Raw genomic sequence first — 16,745 nt, forward strand, 5'->3', positions numbered from 1 at the left:
ATATTTGTTAAATTTCTAGATTTTGCCTTAGCATGAAGTCTTTCATTATAACTTGAAGTAAAATGATTCTATGCTCATCATTCAACTGCTTTTTTGAGTTTGATTCAATGTACATGTATGAGAATTCCTTTCCAAGGAACTGTCAAATGAATTGAGTTTCACAATTACTTAAGATTTTGTGACTGAAGAGTGAAAATGATGTACTATTTTGATTTGCATTCCTTTGAATCTAAGTGAGGTAGAAGTTTTGATATGCTGATTAGCATTTGTGTTTCCTCTATTATCTCTTTGTATGAATGCATGGTCATTTTTTAGTATATGTCTTATATAATTCTTAGAATTTTTATTACGTACTTTATATGGAAAGAGTTATCAATGTAAAATAACTATCCATGGTCCACTTTATTTTTATTTAGAGATGTTTTTTGATACAAACAATTAATACTCTATTTAAATTCAATTAAATAATATGATTACATAGATATTTTCATTACAATGAACTAGTTTACTTTAAATCTCTATATCAGTCCTTTTGTATCCCCAGATTACTATTCTTAGATTCTTCCAGCAACTGAAGAATGTCTTTTTTTCTTAATGCATACAGTCTTATGTTTACTAGAGTTTTTTCATGTTTAAGAAAAATTACTCTCTTGTCTTTACATAGAAATGGCATCTTAAAAGAGTATGTGTATCTTGATTCATCAAACTTAACTTCAAAAAAATTCAATACCACACTTTTTTCTCTTAAGTTATTGACTAATTTTCAATTAGACAGAAAGGAAAATAAGTGGCATATTTTTACAGTCTTTAAACATATACCTGTTCTCTTAAATCAAACGAGAGCAGCCGTAGTGCTGCAAATAGAATACTTGGGTCAGGGCCAGTGCTGTGGCATAGCAGGTAAAGCTGCCACCTGAAGTGCCAGCATCCCATATGGGCACTGGTTCGAGTCCCAGCTGCTCCACTTCCAATGCAGCTTTCTGCTATGGCCTGGGAAAGCAGTGGAAGGTGGCCTAAGTCCTTGGGCCCCTGCACCCACATGAGAGACCTGGAGAAAGCGCCTGGCTCCTGGCTTCAGGTCAGCACAACTCCAGCTGTTGCAGCCAATTAGGGGAGTGAACCAGTGGATGGAATTCCTCTCTTTCTCTCTGCTTCTCCTTTCTCTGTGTAACTCTGACTTTCAAATAAATGAATAAATCTTTTAAAAAAAAGAGTACATAGTTCACAATTTTTTCTTCTAAAAATTTGATGGCATCATTGCTTACAATTTAGTACCATGTAATAAAAACATGAGACTATTCAAGTTCTTTACTCATTTCTTAACTGGGTTGTTTGTTTTGTTATTGTTGAATCTCTTGAGCTCTTTGTAGATTCTGTATATTAATCCTTTATCAGTTGCAGAGTTTGCCAATATTTTTTCTCAATGGCTAACAGACATTTGGAAAAATGCTTAGGATAACTAGCCATCAGGGAAATGCAAATCAAAACCCCAATGAGGCTTCACCCCACCTCAGTTAGAATGGCTCTCATACAGAAATCAACAAATAAATGCAGGCGAGGATGTGGGGGAAAATGTACCCTAATCCACTGTTGATAGAAATGTAAACTGGTCCAGCCACTGTGAAAGACCATGTGGAGATACCTCATAAAGCTGAAAATAGATATACCATATGATCCAGCAATCTCACTTCTGGGAATTTACCCAAAGAAAATAAAATCAGGATATGAAAGAGTTATCTGTATCCCCATGTTTATTACAGCTCAATTCATAATAGATAAGATATGGAATCAGCCCGTATACTCATCAACTGAAGACTGGATAAATGAATTGTGGTGTGTATATATATGATATACATGGCATATATATATATATATATATATACATATATATATATATATGTACTATCATTCAGCCCTTAAAAAAGAATGAATTCTTGTCTTTTACAACAAAAAGCTTGCAACTGGAAATTATTTTACTTACGAAGAAAGACAAATATACATTTTCCCTGATCTGTGGTAATAATATAGTACAAAAATGTAATGTGTATGAGCAAAATGGACATTTTGAGATTTTATGATTATTTATAGCCCTTGTCTCTACTGTTGAGGAACAGTGTTATTTTCTGCTTATTTTTTGTTGAATTCTTAACTTAGTGTAGTGTTAATCTTATGGGTATAAAATAAACTGAAGTTAGATCATTATAAAATAAGAAAGTAAGAAGGATTATGGGAGCATGGTTGGGAGGGAGGGTGGGGTGTGGAGTACCACTATGCTCCTAAGTCTGTGTATATGACATACATGAGATTTGTTCACCTTAAAATAAATAAATAAATAAAAACAAAAACATTTGTCTCTTTTTGTGTTATCTTTTATTCTCCAACTAAATATATAGAGAACCTAAGTATGTGAAGATGTGAGTCTCTTACCATTCATTTAGAGCTGGACTGGAAGAGGAGCAACCGAGACAGAATCCGGCGTCCTAACCAGGACTAGAACCCGGGGTGCCGGTACCGCAGGCAGAGGATTAGCCTAGTGAGTCGCGGCACCGTCAATTAATATAAATTTATTCCATATCCTTACTCTGTAGATAATGCTGCAATGAACATGGAGATGCAGACGGCTTTTTGAAATACTGATTTTACTTCCTTTGGAGATACACACAAAATTGGACTTGCTAAATCAAATAATGATTCTGCTGTTAATTTTATTAGAAACCACCATACACCTTCCCATAATATGTGCCCCAATTTACATTCAAACCAAGGTATACAAGGGATCTCTTTTCTGCTCCCCCACATCAGTGCTTGTTTCCTCTTGCCTTTTTGTTAGTACCCATCAGATCAAGTGTAACGTGATATCTAATTTTAATTTTGGAATACTGCTATTTTCATTTTTGTGATTATGAGTGATGTGAGCAACATTTTAATATACCTGCTGTCCAAATGTACAACTGCCTTGGAAAAATCTCTATGCAGGCACTTTGCTTATTTTTGAGTAGATTATTTTCATAATTATTTCGCTACTGAGTTAAGTGGAAACCTTATATAATTTTGGATATCAACTCAATTAAGTACATAGTTTGCAAATATTTTCTCCATTCCATAAGTTGCTTTTTCTTTTTTCTTTTTTTTTTTTTGGTTGTTTCCTCTGTACAGTTTTTAGTTTAATACAGTCCCAATTGATTTTTTTTGTTTTGTTTTGCTTTGTTTTTCGCTTTTGTTGCCCATGCTTTTGCTGTTCTATCAAAAAAAAAAAAAAAAACCCAAATCATTAAATCATTACCAAGGCCAATAGCAAGTAAATGTTCTCTCTTCAGTCTTTGAGTTGGCTCTCACTATTTTTTCTTTATCTTAATAAGCACAACTTTTAGTCTCCATTTCTGTCTTCCATATTTTTCTTTTTATTTTGCTACAATCTGTTTATCACCATCAAGTCCATTTGCTCAATAGTTTTCTTACTGTTTACCATTTCCAATGTGGATTTTTCTTTTTCCATTTTAGGGAGTTCCCTTCTACAACCTCTTACCTACACAAATTTTTTCTCTTCCTATTGTCTTGTAATAGATATCATAATCTCCCCAGATAACTTGTCTACACCATTCAGTGTTGTCCTATTTCTCACTTCACTAATGAACTGAGGAATAATCATATAATTCAATGCAGGCCAATATGCTATGAGGAAAAGCCCCGCTGGGAGTTTCTGCACAGTGCTTTTCCCTCCTAAGAGAGACTCAGGAAGAGTCATCCCTTTTCCTGACATGTGCATTAATTTTCATGCCTATTGATGTGATACATGGAACTGCTACAGCCATCTTGAGATCATGAGATGAGTTAGCTTGAAAACAAACAGCAACACAACAAGGTTGCAAAAACATAGACAACCTGACCTTTGCCATGAGCCTGCATGATCCAGTCTGCCTCAATATTTCTAATTACATTATAAAATAATCTACTTTGTAAAAGTAAATTAACATCAGATTTTTTCTAACAAAACTATAACTGGTATTGGTCTCTGTTTCTACTTCCTATTGACCATATTATTGGATTGTGCTTAGAAAAATAACTGAATAGTCTCAGACATTTTACTACTGTTCTTACAGATATTATTTTCAGAGGCATGTTCTTTCTTTGAATCCTCAGGATAATTTTCCTTTGTCTTTATGGTGAGTAATCTTTCCATAAGCCTGTGTCATGCTGTGTAGTGCTATCCTGTTTACTCCTCCTTGAACCCTCTGTACTGATGCTTTATTTTACCATAGGTAAAGGATAAGTTCCTCTTATCCAGATACTTAGCTTTCATGCTGCTGATTTCTTGCTTTCAGACCCAGCCCTGCCTGCAGTAGTATAATCAATTAGGGGTAATGTTTGCAGCCTCTGGAGTGAACAGAGATGAAGATAGTGATAGGATGGATGATAGATAGATGACAGATAGAAATAGGTAGGTAGGTAGGTAGGTAGATAGGTAGGTAGAGAGATAGAGAGAGAGAGAGAGAGAGAGAGAGAGAGAGAGAATGATAGATAGACAGAGAGAATAAAATAATCTGTTCTACTAAAGCAGATGCTTTTTCTCTAATTAACCTACTTAGCTGAAGTAAAGAGCCAGACAGTACGTTCAGTTCTTTTTGTACAAGGAGGTCCAGAAAAAAGCTGCATGTATCAGTGTTCACCACTCAAATGATCTTATTGCTCATCTAGCACCACCACACAGGACTTTTCCTAAGGTCATAATACAGGGTCTAATACAATACCGCTCCTTTCTCTACTCCTCATCATGTTATAAAGTAGGAGTTGCAAATTCTGAGTGAAATGTTTAAAATATTTCTGGGAAAATGACAGAAGGTAGGTGACAAAATTATATAATGGAAGATCATTTCCTGAAAATTCAAGGGTTAAACTATTCCAAATTAATGCCATTTCCAATTTTAATAGCAAATGAGTAAAATCATGCAAATAACAGTTTTAACATGGAAATATAGGAAATGAAATCCAAAATACAGAAAGAAAGAAATGAAATTCAAAAGTATGTGTTTTGGAAGGCTACATTAACCAAAATAAATTGGTCAGCCAAATAAAATAATGGTTAAATATCAGTATCTTTTGTCTGAGTTTCCATGGAAAAGATAAAATATAGCAAAATATTCACTAAATATGTATTGAATTTCTGTATCATCAAAATTATTATATACCTCTGTCCTAATATCAGATGTAATTTCAAATTTTTATTCGGTTATTACAGTGGTGTCGTTTTTATATGCATAGTGATTTTTCAGAATAACTTTTATTAGACCTGTCATTTTTCTGTGTTTTGGTGTCAAGATCCTGGGCAAATTATTTTCCACTGAAGTTCTTATCTTAGATTGTTGATAGATCTTTCTGGACAACAGAATCCTTAAATTATAAAACTAGGAGACTATGTAGGGAATGTAGCTTCTGTGCGATTCTGGTACAGTAAGTGGAGTATGCCCATACCTACACCACGTGTCGAACATCACTGGAAATTCCTCTCACACAGTAAATAGCACGTGGTCTTTTCTTTAGTTTTAGTTTCTGGTGTCACAGCAATTTTTTGTTTCTTAATAAATCTTTTAAGTATTTTAACCAAAATTTGTAAGATTTAACAGACACCAGGATTTGGACTTTGCATTAGTTCGAATTACCAAAGGAGAATATATGCACCAGTAAACTTGAAAGTATTTCTCTTGAACATCCTATTGTCTAACGGAAGTATCAGATGCATGTTAGTGAGTACTTCATAGAATAATAGACCCCAGAAGATGAGCATGTGTTCACCTAGTTTGTTCCCTTGCTTTGTGGTGTAACCAATTCAACTAGGAGATGTGATAAAACACCACAAACCAGGGCCAAAAAAAAGGTTTTTCACTGGGCTCCAAGGTTTATGAGCAGCCATGGTATAGAAAGAGCTCAAGGAAAACAGGTGATGCAAGTAGGCATCTTACCTTTCCACTTGCATTTCAACCACAGTAGCTTCACTTTGTTATGATGCATAAATAATATTTTATGGGACTGTGTTTGAAAAAAAGAATTATATTACTTTAAAAAGCAGAAAAATGAGAGTTTTTTAATTGACAAGCAGTTTTCCTACAGAAAAAGAGATTTAGCAAAGTGTCTTATGATACTCTTGAGGTTGCGATAGCAAGTGTGGGGTGCTGAGGAATGCAGGCAGTCAGGCAGGTTGTACCTGTTTAACCAGCCATTCCTATCATGTCAACCAGCTCTCCTCTAGTAGATGAGCTCCTGACCAACCCAATATTTTGGTTATCATTTGAAGGAAAATATAAATTACATACTAATTACATTCACAGGAAATTAACTGAGTAAACCAGGTAATATGTTGAGTGGCAAGCAATATTTAAAATACTTTCAGTGGATTAGAAACTAAAAAGATTAATTAAAGGTATATTTCTTGCCCATCCTTGAGTCTTAAAAATAATTCTCTCCATTACAGAGCAGATAAGATTTAACATGAGTAATTCATTAGAAAAAGACTAACAGGCTTTCATGAGTAACAAGCTCAAATGAGCCAAAAAACTCTTCTTAAAAAGTAAGTGTGATTTAAACTACATTATGTGTAGAACTTAGAGCATTCCAATTAGCCTCTTTAGTGTTTGTCCTACATCTGGAGAGCACATATTTAATTTAGGCATAGTTAACTGAAATGTCTACCAAGGAAAGCAAAGAAAACATTGAGAGATCAGCTATGTTGCTTGAGAAAGACTTATGGACATCGAGGGTATTAGGACTAGAGAAAAGAAGATAAAACACAGTCTCAAACACCAGAAAGCTTGCCCCACAAAGTGAAATTTCCCCACATTTCAGAAGCAAAAATCCAGGACATATGGGCAGAAGTTAGAGAGGCAAAGAACTGTAGTTAGCACAATCTTGAAAGGAATGGTCAGTCTCACAAATGGACTTAAAGGTCATAAACTTTCAACCAAAGACATTACATAAAAGATTGATTTACAAAATCCCACATTTTAAGTGTAAGAAGTGCAATTTTTAATTTTAACAGACTGTGTTTTTTGTCTCTTGACTTTCTTTCTCTTTGTTTATTCTTATTTTATGTTTGCCAATACAGAATACATTTTGTTTTTACATATGTTATTGAATCTGTTCTCATTTCCCATTATTGTATAGTATTCATAATATGTTTCAATAAGTAAATATTATTTTTTCACAATGTCCTTAATTTAGTAATCAATCTTTAAGACGTTTTGTTATTACATATAATGTTAAACAACTGGATGCACTCTAAATTTTTCTTAGCTACTATAAATATTAACACAACAAAATGTACTTTAGGATATATCTTTAAATTTCTAAAGGATCCCATTGCAATTTTGACTAAAATTGCATTGAGATTATTTAGTAATTTCAGCTAAATAACATCTCTCCAACATGGGATCTTTCTATTAAAGATTAACACAGTATCTTTAGTTAATTGAGATCTTTCTTCAGTGTCTTTTTTTACAGCTTTATGATTTTGTTCATATACTTCATAAATAGTTCATAAGTTTATAGCTATAACCTTTTAAAATTTGTAATAATGTTTTTGAGAAGCAGTCAGAGAAGAAAAGTCAGTTTCTGTCTGCTGGCTCACTCCCCAGATGCCCACAAAAACCGTGTCTAACAATCTGAAGCTGGTTTCTTAATCCAGGTCGGCCACACAGGTGGCAGGAACCACAGTTGGCATCACCTACTGCCTCTCCGGGTTGCATTAGCAGGAAATTGGAATAGGAAGCAAAGCCAGGATTTGAACCCAGACTCTCCAATACAGGAAGTGGGTGTTTCAATCACAGTCTAACCACTAAGCAAAACAAACACTTTGATATACCTATTGCTTTGATGATGCTCTGATACATATATATATATATATATATGCATATATATATGTACATATATATAATTTTAAATGCAGTTTTAGTGGTTTCTTTCCAAATATATAATCTTTGTGATTCAGGAAAGTAATATAATGATTTTATCTTCCTTTGATATGTTAATGTAATAAATTATATGGTACATTTCCTCCTGTTCAGGCATTTCTGAAATAAAAATAGCTATTACATTATATTATTAATTTAACCCACTCATAATAATATTACTTCTAACATATTATTTAAAATATCACATCTATAGTCTTAATTGGCATATTCTGAGTTTTCCTGCCTTGATTTGGCATTAAGTCTATCAGTTTTTCTGCCAAACATTCTACGACTTCTTTTATGAGTTAAAATCCTCTGTTTTGTTTCAAAATGGTTATTTATTTATCTTCATTTATTTGAAAGGCAGAGAGATAGAGCGTCATCATCTACTGCTTCCCAGAGTTGCATTAACAGGAAGCTGGATTCAAGAGTCGAGCCAGCACTCAAACCCATGCACTCTGATATGGGATACAAACGCCCCAAGCAATGTTTAATAGCTGTGGTAAAAGCTTGCCCCTTTTCCTGTTTTGGACAACTTTTCTTTCACCGTTTTAGTTTCTTTGAGTGATAGGGATATTTTATTGTATTTTAACAAGGGTCTTCAACAGTGCATGAGAAAATGCATATTGTGAAGAAACTATGCTTGTATTTCAAACATTTTTGCACCAAAATAGACTCGCACTAACTTGCCTTAATACATCTGAACAGGATCTAGTTTGAGGCTCTAGGAAGGATAAAACATTGATTTGAAAAGAATTCCTAGCAGAGTAACATGAATTCTAACAAAACTGAAGCAATAACAAACATCAAATGATAGTGGAGCTTGGATAGAAGAATGGTGAAATCATTCGTGCTTTACAAAAAGCTTATGGAAACAATGCCCCATAGAAATCAGCAGTTTACAAATGGATAACTTATTTCAAGAAGGCATAAGACTGTGTGGAAAATTGAACCTGCAGTAGCAAACCACCTACATCAATTTGCATGGAAAAAATACTCTTGTTGGGGACCCAACTGAACAGGACCAACATAAAAAGCAGAAACATAGCTATTAGCACAGATGTCTCAGTTGGTTCAGCTTATACAATTCTGACTAAAATATTAAAGTGCAGCAGACTTTGCTCAATGGGTGCCAACACTGTTGCACCCAGATCAGGTGCCGACAACAGCAAAGCTTTCGATGGAAATTTTAAACAAATGAGATCAAAACTCTTTTTTTTTATTTAGTAAATATAAATTTCCAAAGTACAGTTTATGGATCGCAATGGCTTCCCCCCCCCATAATTTCCCTCCCACTCGTGCCCCTCCCATCGCCCGCTCCCTCTCCCATGCCATTCACATCAAGATTCATTTTCAATTATCTTTATATACAGAAGATCGATTTAGTATATATTAAGTAAAGATTTCATCAGTTTACACTCACACAGAAAGACAAAGTGTAAAATACTGTTTCAGTACTAGTTATAGCATTACTTCACATTAGACAACACATTAAGGACAGATCCCACATGGGGTGTAAGTACACAGTGACTCCTGTTGTTGACTTAACAATTTGACACTCTTGTTTATGGCGTCAGTAATCTCCCTAGGCTCTAGTCATGAGTTGCCAAGGCTATGGAAGCCTTTTGAGTTTGCTGACTTTGATCTTATTCCGATAGGGTCACAGTCAAAGTGGAAGTTCTCTCCTCCCTTCAGAGAAAGGTACCTCCTTCTTTGATGGCCCGGTTCTTTCCACTGGGATCTCACTTGCAGAGACCTTTCATTTAGGTCTTTTTTTTTTTTCCAGAGTGTCTTGGCTTTCCATGCCTAAAATACTCCCATGGGCTCTTCAGCTATATCCGAATGCCTTAATTGTTAAGAGTTGTTACAGGGGATTAAACATGATATTCCCAGTATGATCCTGATGACAAAGCATAAGCAAAGAAATGGTCACTAAGAGATGAGGGTGGGTGGTCCAGTCAAAGTAAAAGCAGACCAGTCATAAGCAAAGGACAAGTTAACAGTTTTGGGGGATATTTAAGGTATTTTGCTTTTCACTTTATGGATGATCAAAAAAATTACAACATCTGCTTATTTTGAGAGTGTTTTGGAAAAGTTAGCCAATGTTTTAGCTGGAAAACACCCAGGAAGGATTCACCAGAATCTTTCTCCACCAGAACAATACTCTTGCTCAATCCTCTGATCAAATAAACAATTTTGTGAGAGTTTTAAAAAGTAATATTGGTCTCCATCTTAAAGTTCTGATTTGGTTCCTTCTGACTTCTTTTTGCTTTCTAATATTAAAAATGTATTAAAAAGTGCTCATTTTTCTCCTGTTAGCAATGTAAAAAAGATTTCAATGACATGATTCCTTCCTAGAACCCTCATTGCTTTAGGGATAGACTAAATAGCTGGTATCATTTACAAGTGTTTTTAATAGCTGGTATCATTTATAAGCTAATATTGAGAAATAAAGTTTCTGTTTTAATTTGTATTTTTTAATTCCATTTTTTCATGAGCATTCTGAGGTCCCCTCATAAAATATTGACTTTTTTTTGACTTACAAACATATATTTAAAAATTTTCATCTTAATTAAACTTTTGTGTAATTATGCATAGACTAACCTCTTAAGAAACAAGAAACTTTCCCTGCTCATTCTTCTATAATTCATTAAATTTATATAGAATTTTAACTTCATACTTTTATTAATTTTATTCCTTATATCACATATTTTAGTAATTCCTTCTTATTGATAGTTTTATATTTTATACTCAAATTATGAGCAACTCAAAATTTAATTAGAAATTAAGGCTGGCTACTTCTCACGTCATTGCTTATTGTATCCAAATCTTCTCTTGGGATTTGTTTTTTAATTCTTGTTTCAGTGGATCATTATTTTGAATATTTTTTCAAAGAAGTTCCTGAATAACATACTTATTTTATTTTTTTATAATATTTTAGTATGGAACTCTAGAACCAAAGTTATTTCATTAGATTGTAGATATTTTGTTATGTATTTACCATCCACTTTAAAACTAAGATTTTCCCACTAGTTTTGAGTCTGGCCTGGGGAGCTGGTGGGAGACTGAGTAGCTGCTTTGCTCTGTGAAGGGCAGCCACTTGCCTCCCTCCTCTTTGCCACCAAAGCACTGGGCTCAGTTTGCTGAAGTGGAGCTGCAGCTGAATCCGTCCCGGCTTAGAGGATAGCAGGCAACTCACACTGAGGAAGAGGCAGATTACAAGGTGGACAGTGGATCCCTTGCACAATGTGCATGTAGGAGTACTGAGCATAGGCCACGGAGCTGAAAGGGATGTGGGATGTGCTACATTCCTGTGCACCCACCCAATCAAATACGAGAAACTCAGAACTCTCAAGTGCTGTGAACAGACTTGCAGAGGACTCAGGGAAAATAATACAGAGTGGGTAGTTGTTACGTGTGGTGTACATGTCTGGGTGGCTGTGATATGCTGGCCCTAAGAGCTCGCTATAGGCTGTGGTTCACCTTGACAGAGAATAGCTGGAACTGTGAACACACCAGCCACTTCCAGTGTGCCCTCCCCTACTGTGTGTAACCAGAGGTGCTCTTACACACCCGTTTTGGGTGTCACTCTGGATGCTGGCCCCAATCACACATGGTTTCCAGAGCTCCCTGGTCAGACCCAAAACACACATTTGGAGCTCCAGCGTATATTTCAGGTACTCCACTGAGCCAGAGAGGCACATTGCCAAGAATAAAGCCTTCAAGCAAAAAGAAAAAAAAAATCCCCCAGAGGAAGTAGTAATAAGTGGTTACCCAAATGTTTAAAAATCAATGTAAAAACATAAGAAACATAAAGAAGGAAGGCAATATGACACCTAATAACACATTAATGTTGGAACACGAGAATACTTTAATATTTGACTGTGACAAAGGGGAGATTGACAAAATGTCTGAGAAGGAATTCAAAAGAATTTTTGTAAGATTACTCAAAAACACAAAGAAACAATTAATTGAGAAAACAAAATCCAAACATGACATAGATTAGAAGTTTTGCAAAGAGATTGAGATATTGAAGGAAAACCAGACAGAAAATAAGAAATTAAGTATTCAGTAAGTCAAATAAAAAAATACAATGAAGGGACCGGAGCTGTGGCATAGCAGTCAAAGCCGCCATCTGCAGTGCCGTCATCCCATATGGGCACTGGTTCGAGTCTTGGCTGCTCGACTTCCAATCCATTTCTAAGCTATGGCCTGGGAAAGCAGTAGAAGATGGCTCTAGTCTTTGGGCCCTGCACCTGCATGGAAGACCTGGAAGAAAGCTCCTGGCTCCTGGCTTCAGATCGGCGCAGCTCCAGCTGTTGCGGCCAATTGGGGAGTGAACCAGAGGACGGAAGACCTCTCTGTCTCTGCTTCTCCTTCTCTCTGTGTGTAACTCTGACTTTCAAATAAATAAAATAAAAAACATCTTTATAAAAATACAGTGAAAAATCTAAATAACAGACTGATGAGGCAGAAGAAATCATATCCAGTCTAGATAACAGAAATTTTGTGCTATCTCAGACAAAAAATAAAATCAAGAAGGAGAAAAATTAGTCTGAAAGCAGCATTCAGGATCTATGTGATACTATGAAATGGTGAAAAATATGAGTCCAGGACTTCCTGCAGTTATGAAAAAAAGGAATGGCTTAGAAAATCTATCCAGTGAAATAATAGCAGAAAATTTCCCAAATTTGGAGAAAAATATGAACATCCATGTATTGGAGGGCACATACAACATGAAATAGGCATGATAAGAAAGGATTTTCACAACACATTATAGTTACAATTTCAAAAGTAAAACATGAAGAAAATAATGCAAAATTTGCAAGAGAGAAATGCCAAGAGAGGACCCTCTTCATATTTAATGCAAGAGAGGAATTTCTTCATATTTAAAACAAAGTTCTCAGAGGCCGATGCTGTGGCGAAGTGGGTAAAGCCGCCGCCTGCAGTGCCGGCATCCCACATGGGCACCAGTTTGAGTCCCAGCTGCTCTACTCCCGATCCAGCTCTCTGCTATGGCCTGGGAAAGCAGTAGAAGATGGCCCCAGTCCTTGTGCCCCTGCACCTGCATAGGAGACCTGGAAGAAGCTCCTGGCTCCTGGCTTCGGATGAGCCCAGCTCCAGCCATTACAGCCAAATGGGAGTGAACCAGCAGATGGAAGACCTCTCTCTCTCTCTCTCTCTCTGCCTCTCCTCTCTCTGTGTAACTCTGACTTTCAAATAAATAAATAAAAATATTAAGAAAAAAAAAGTTGTCAATAGAAACCCCACAGGCCCAGAGAGAATGGAGAGATATGCTTCAAGTCCTAAAAGCAAAAATTGCTAACATAGAGTACCTTACTCAAATAATTTTCATTGTAAGTTAAGGTGCAATAAAGACCTTCTGAGACAAGCAAAAATTGAAAGAATTTGTTACCACTCAGTCAGCTTTACAGGTGATACTTAAGGATGTACTACACACAGAAACAGAAAGACAATCAGTGTTATGAAAGAATGTGAAAGCAGAATAACTCCTACTAAAAAAGCAAGGGAAATTCAAAACAAATTAGAATGTTTATGGAAAAAATGACAAGAGCAAGTCATTATTTATCAGTATTAACCTTGAATGTAAATGGACTAAATTCTCTAATTAAAAGATATGAACTGGCTGAATGAATTACAAAAAAAAAAAAAAAAAACCAAACCTCATCTGTTGGCTACCTTTAAGAAACACACTTCACCAATAAAGACACACACAGACTGAAAACAAAATGATGGAAAAAGATATCCCATGAAAATGTAAATTTAAAAATGAGCCAGAATAGCTATATTCACATCAAGCAAAATAGATTTTAAGATAAAAACTGTTAAAAGAGACAAAGAAAATCATTATGTAATGATTAAGGAATCAATTCAACAAGCATATATGACTATAGTAAATGTATATTCACCCAATGCCAGGTCAGCATGCTTTATAAGAACAACTGTTAATGGTTATAAATGGAGACATAAGATTCAATACAATAAAAATTAGGGACTTCAACACTCAACTTTCATCAATGGATAGATCAATCAGACCAAAAATGTCAACAAAGACACAAAAGAGTTAATCTGCATGAAAGACCAAATGGACCTAATTGATATCTACAGAACATTTCATCCCAGAGTTGCATAATGCATATTCTTTTCATCAGTGCATGGGACATTCTCTAGGACAGACCATATACTAGGTCATAATTAAGTTTTAACAAATTCGAAAAAGTTAAATAGTATCGTATATCTTTTCTGACCACAAAAGAATAAAGAAGAGTGAAGTCAAAAAGTAATGACAAGAGAAATTTAAGAAAATATGCAAATACATGGAGATTGAATAACATGCTCATGAATGAACAATGGGTCCTGAAGAAATCAAAAGGGAAATTTTAAAAATTCCTTGAAATGAATGAAAATGAAAATATAATATATCAAAACCTATGAGATACAGTAAAAGCAGTGTAAAGAGGAAAATTTATAGCAATTAGTGCACACATTCAAGATTGGAAAGGTATCAAGTAAATGATGTAACAATACATCTCAAAAACCTAAAATAAAAACACACCAAATCCAACACCAGTAGTAGGAAAGAAAGAATGCCAATTAGAGAAAATTGAAATAAAAATACTAAAGAAAAGATCAGTGAAATAAAGAGTTGTGTTTTGAAAATAATAAAAATTAATAAACCAATGGCCCAACTAAAAAGAGATGGGAGAAGACACAAGTTAATAAAATCAAAGATGGAAAAGGAGATGTTACAATAGATACCACAGAAATACAAAGAATAATTAGTAAGTATTACAAACAGCTATGTGTCAACAAATTGGAAAATCTAGAAGAAATAGATTTCTGGACACATATAATTTATCAAAATTGCAGCACAAAGACACAGAGAACTTGAATTGACCAATAACAAAACTGATATTGAGTCAGTAGCAAAGAGACTGCCAACAAAGAAAAGCCCAGGACCAGATGGTTTCATTGCTGAATTCTATCAAGCTTTCAAGAATTAATTAATCCCAATTCTTCTCAAACTATTCACAACAATTTAAAGGGAGGGAAGTCTTCAAAAGTACTTATATGGGGTCAGCATTATCTTAATTCCAAAACTAGATAAATATACCACAAAAAAAAAAGAAAATTATAGACCAATATCCCTGATGAACATAGATGCAAAAATCCTCAACAAAATACTGGCAAGTTGAATTCAACAACTCATCAAAAAAGATTACTCACTAGGACCAAATGAGATTTATCCCAGGGATGCTGTGATGCTTCAACATACACAAATCAATACATGTAATACATCATATCAACAAAATGAAGGAAAAATCATTAGATTATCACAATAGATGCTGAGAAAGCATTTGAGAAAATACAACATTTTTTCATCATATTAAAAACTTTAACAATAGGTATAGAAGATACCTACTAGACAGAGAATATATCTCAACACATTCTAAGCAATATATGTCAAACCCACAGCCAGCATCATATTGAATGGAGAAAAGCTGGAAGCATTCCCACTAAGAGCCAAAGCCAGATAATAATGCCTATTCTCACCATTATTATTCAGTATAGTTCTGGATGTTTTAGTCAGAGCGATTAGGCAAGCAAAAGAAACCAAAGGGATACAAATAGAAAGGAGGCAGTCAAATTATCCCTGTTTGTGGGTGACAGGATCCTTTATATAGGGAAGTCAAGTCAATGCACTAAGAGCCTTTTGGAATAAATATGGGAATTCTGCAAAATTGCAGGATATAAAATCAACAAACAAAAATAAATAGCATTCCTAAACATCAACAATGCTGTGGCTGCAAAAGAACTTGTAAGAGCAGTTTCAATTACAATAGCTACAAAAAAATTAAATACTTTTGGATAAATGTAAGCAAGGATGTGAAATATTTCTACAAGGAAAATTACAGACATTAATGAAATATTGGTAGAATTAATATAATCAAATTGCCATATTACATAAAGCAATTTACAGATTAAATGCAATACCAATCAAAATCCCAAGGACATGCTTCACAGATCCATTAAAAACATTCTTAAAATCCATATGGGAACACAAAAGACTTCAAATAGGCAAAGCAATTTCAAAAAAGAAAAAAAGCCAGAAGCATCATAATGCCAGATTTCAAGACGAACTAGAGGGTTGTTATGATCAAAACATCCTGGTACTGGCACAAAAACAGACGTGTAGACCAATGGAACAGAATAGAAATACCAAAGATTAATCTATACATCTAAAACCAACTAATTTTTGACAAATGACCTAAAAAACACTCCATGAAGAAAGAACAATCTTAAGCAAATGGTGTTGGGAAAATTGGATTTCACATGCAGAAGTTGGAAAGAAGACCCCCTACCTTACACTCTGTACAAAAGTCAATTAATAATGGATCAAAGATCTAAACCCAAGACCTAATACCATCAAATTACTAGAGGAAAACAGGGGGAATATTGCAAGATATTGGCTTAGGCAAGACTTCTTGAACAAGACCTTAGAAGCACAGGTAATAAAAGCAAAAATAGACAAATGGGATTACATCAAACTAAGAAGCTTTTGCACAGCAAAGGAAATACTCAAGAAAGTTAAGAGGCAACTGACAGAACAGGAAAAATATTCTATGCATCTGATAAGGGATTAATATTCAGAATATCTAAGGAGCTCAACAAATTCAACAGCAACAAAGCAAACAATTCAGTTATTTGAATTGAAGATGATATGATAGATATTTTTCAATGGATTAAAAATATAAATGGCTAATAGACACATGAAAAAAGCTC

The sequence above is a fragment of the Lepus europaeus genome, chromosome 2, assembly GCF_033115175.1.
Source record: "Lepus europaeus isolate LE1 chromosome 2, mLepTim1.pri, whole genome shotgun sequence".
NCBI lineage: Eukaryota > Metazoa > Chordata > Mammalia > Lagomorpha > Leporidae > Lepus > Lepus europaeus.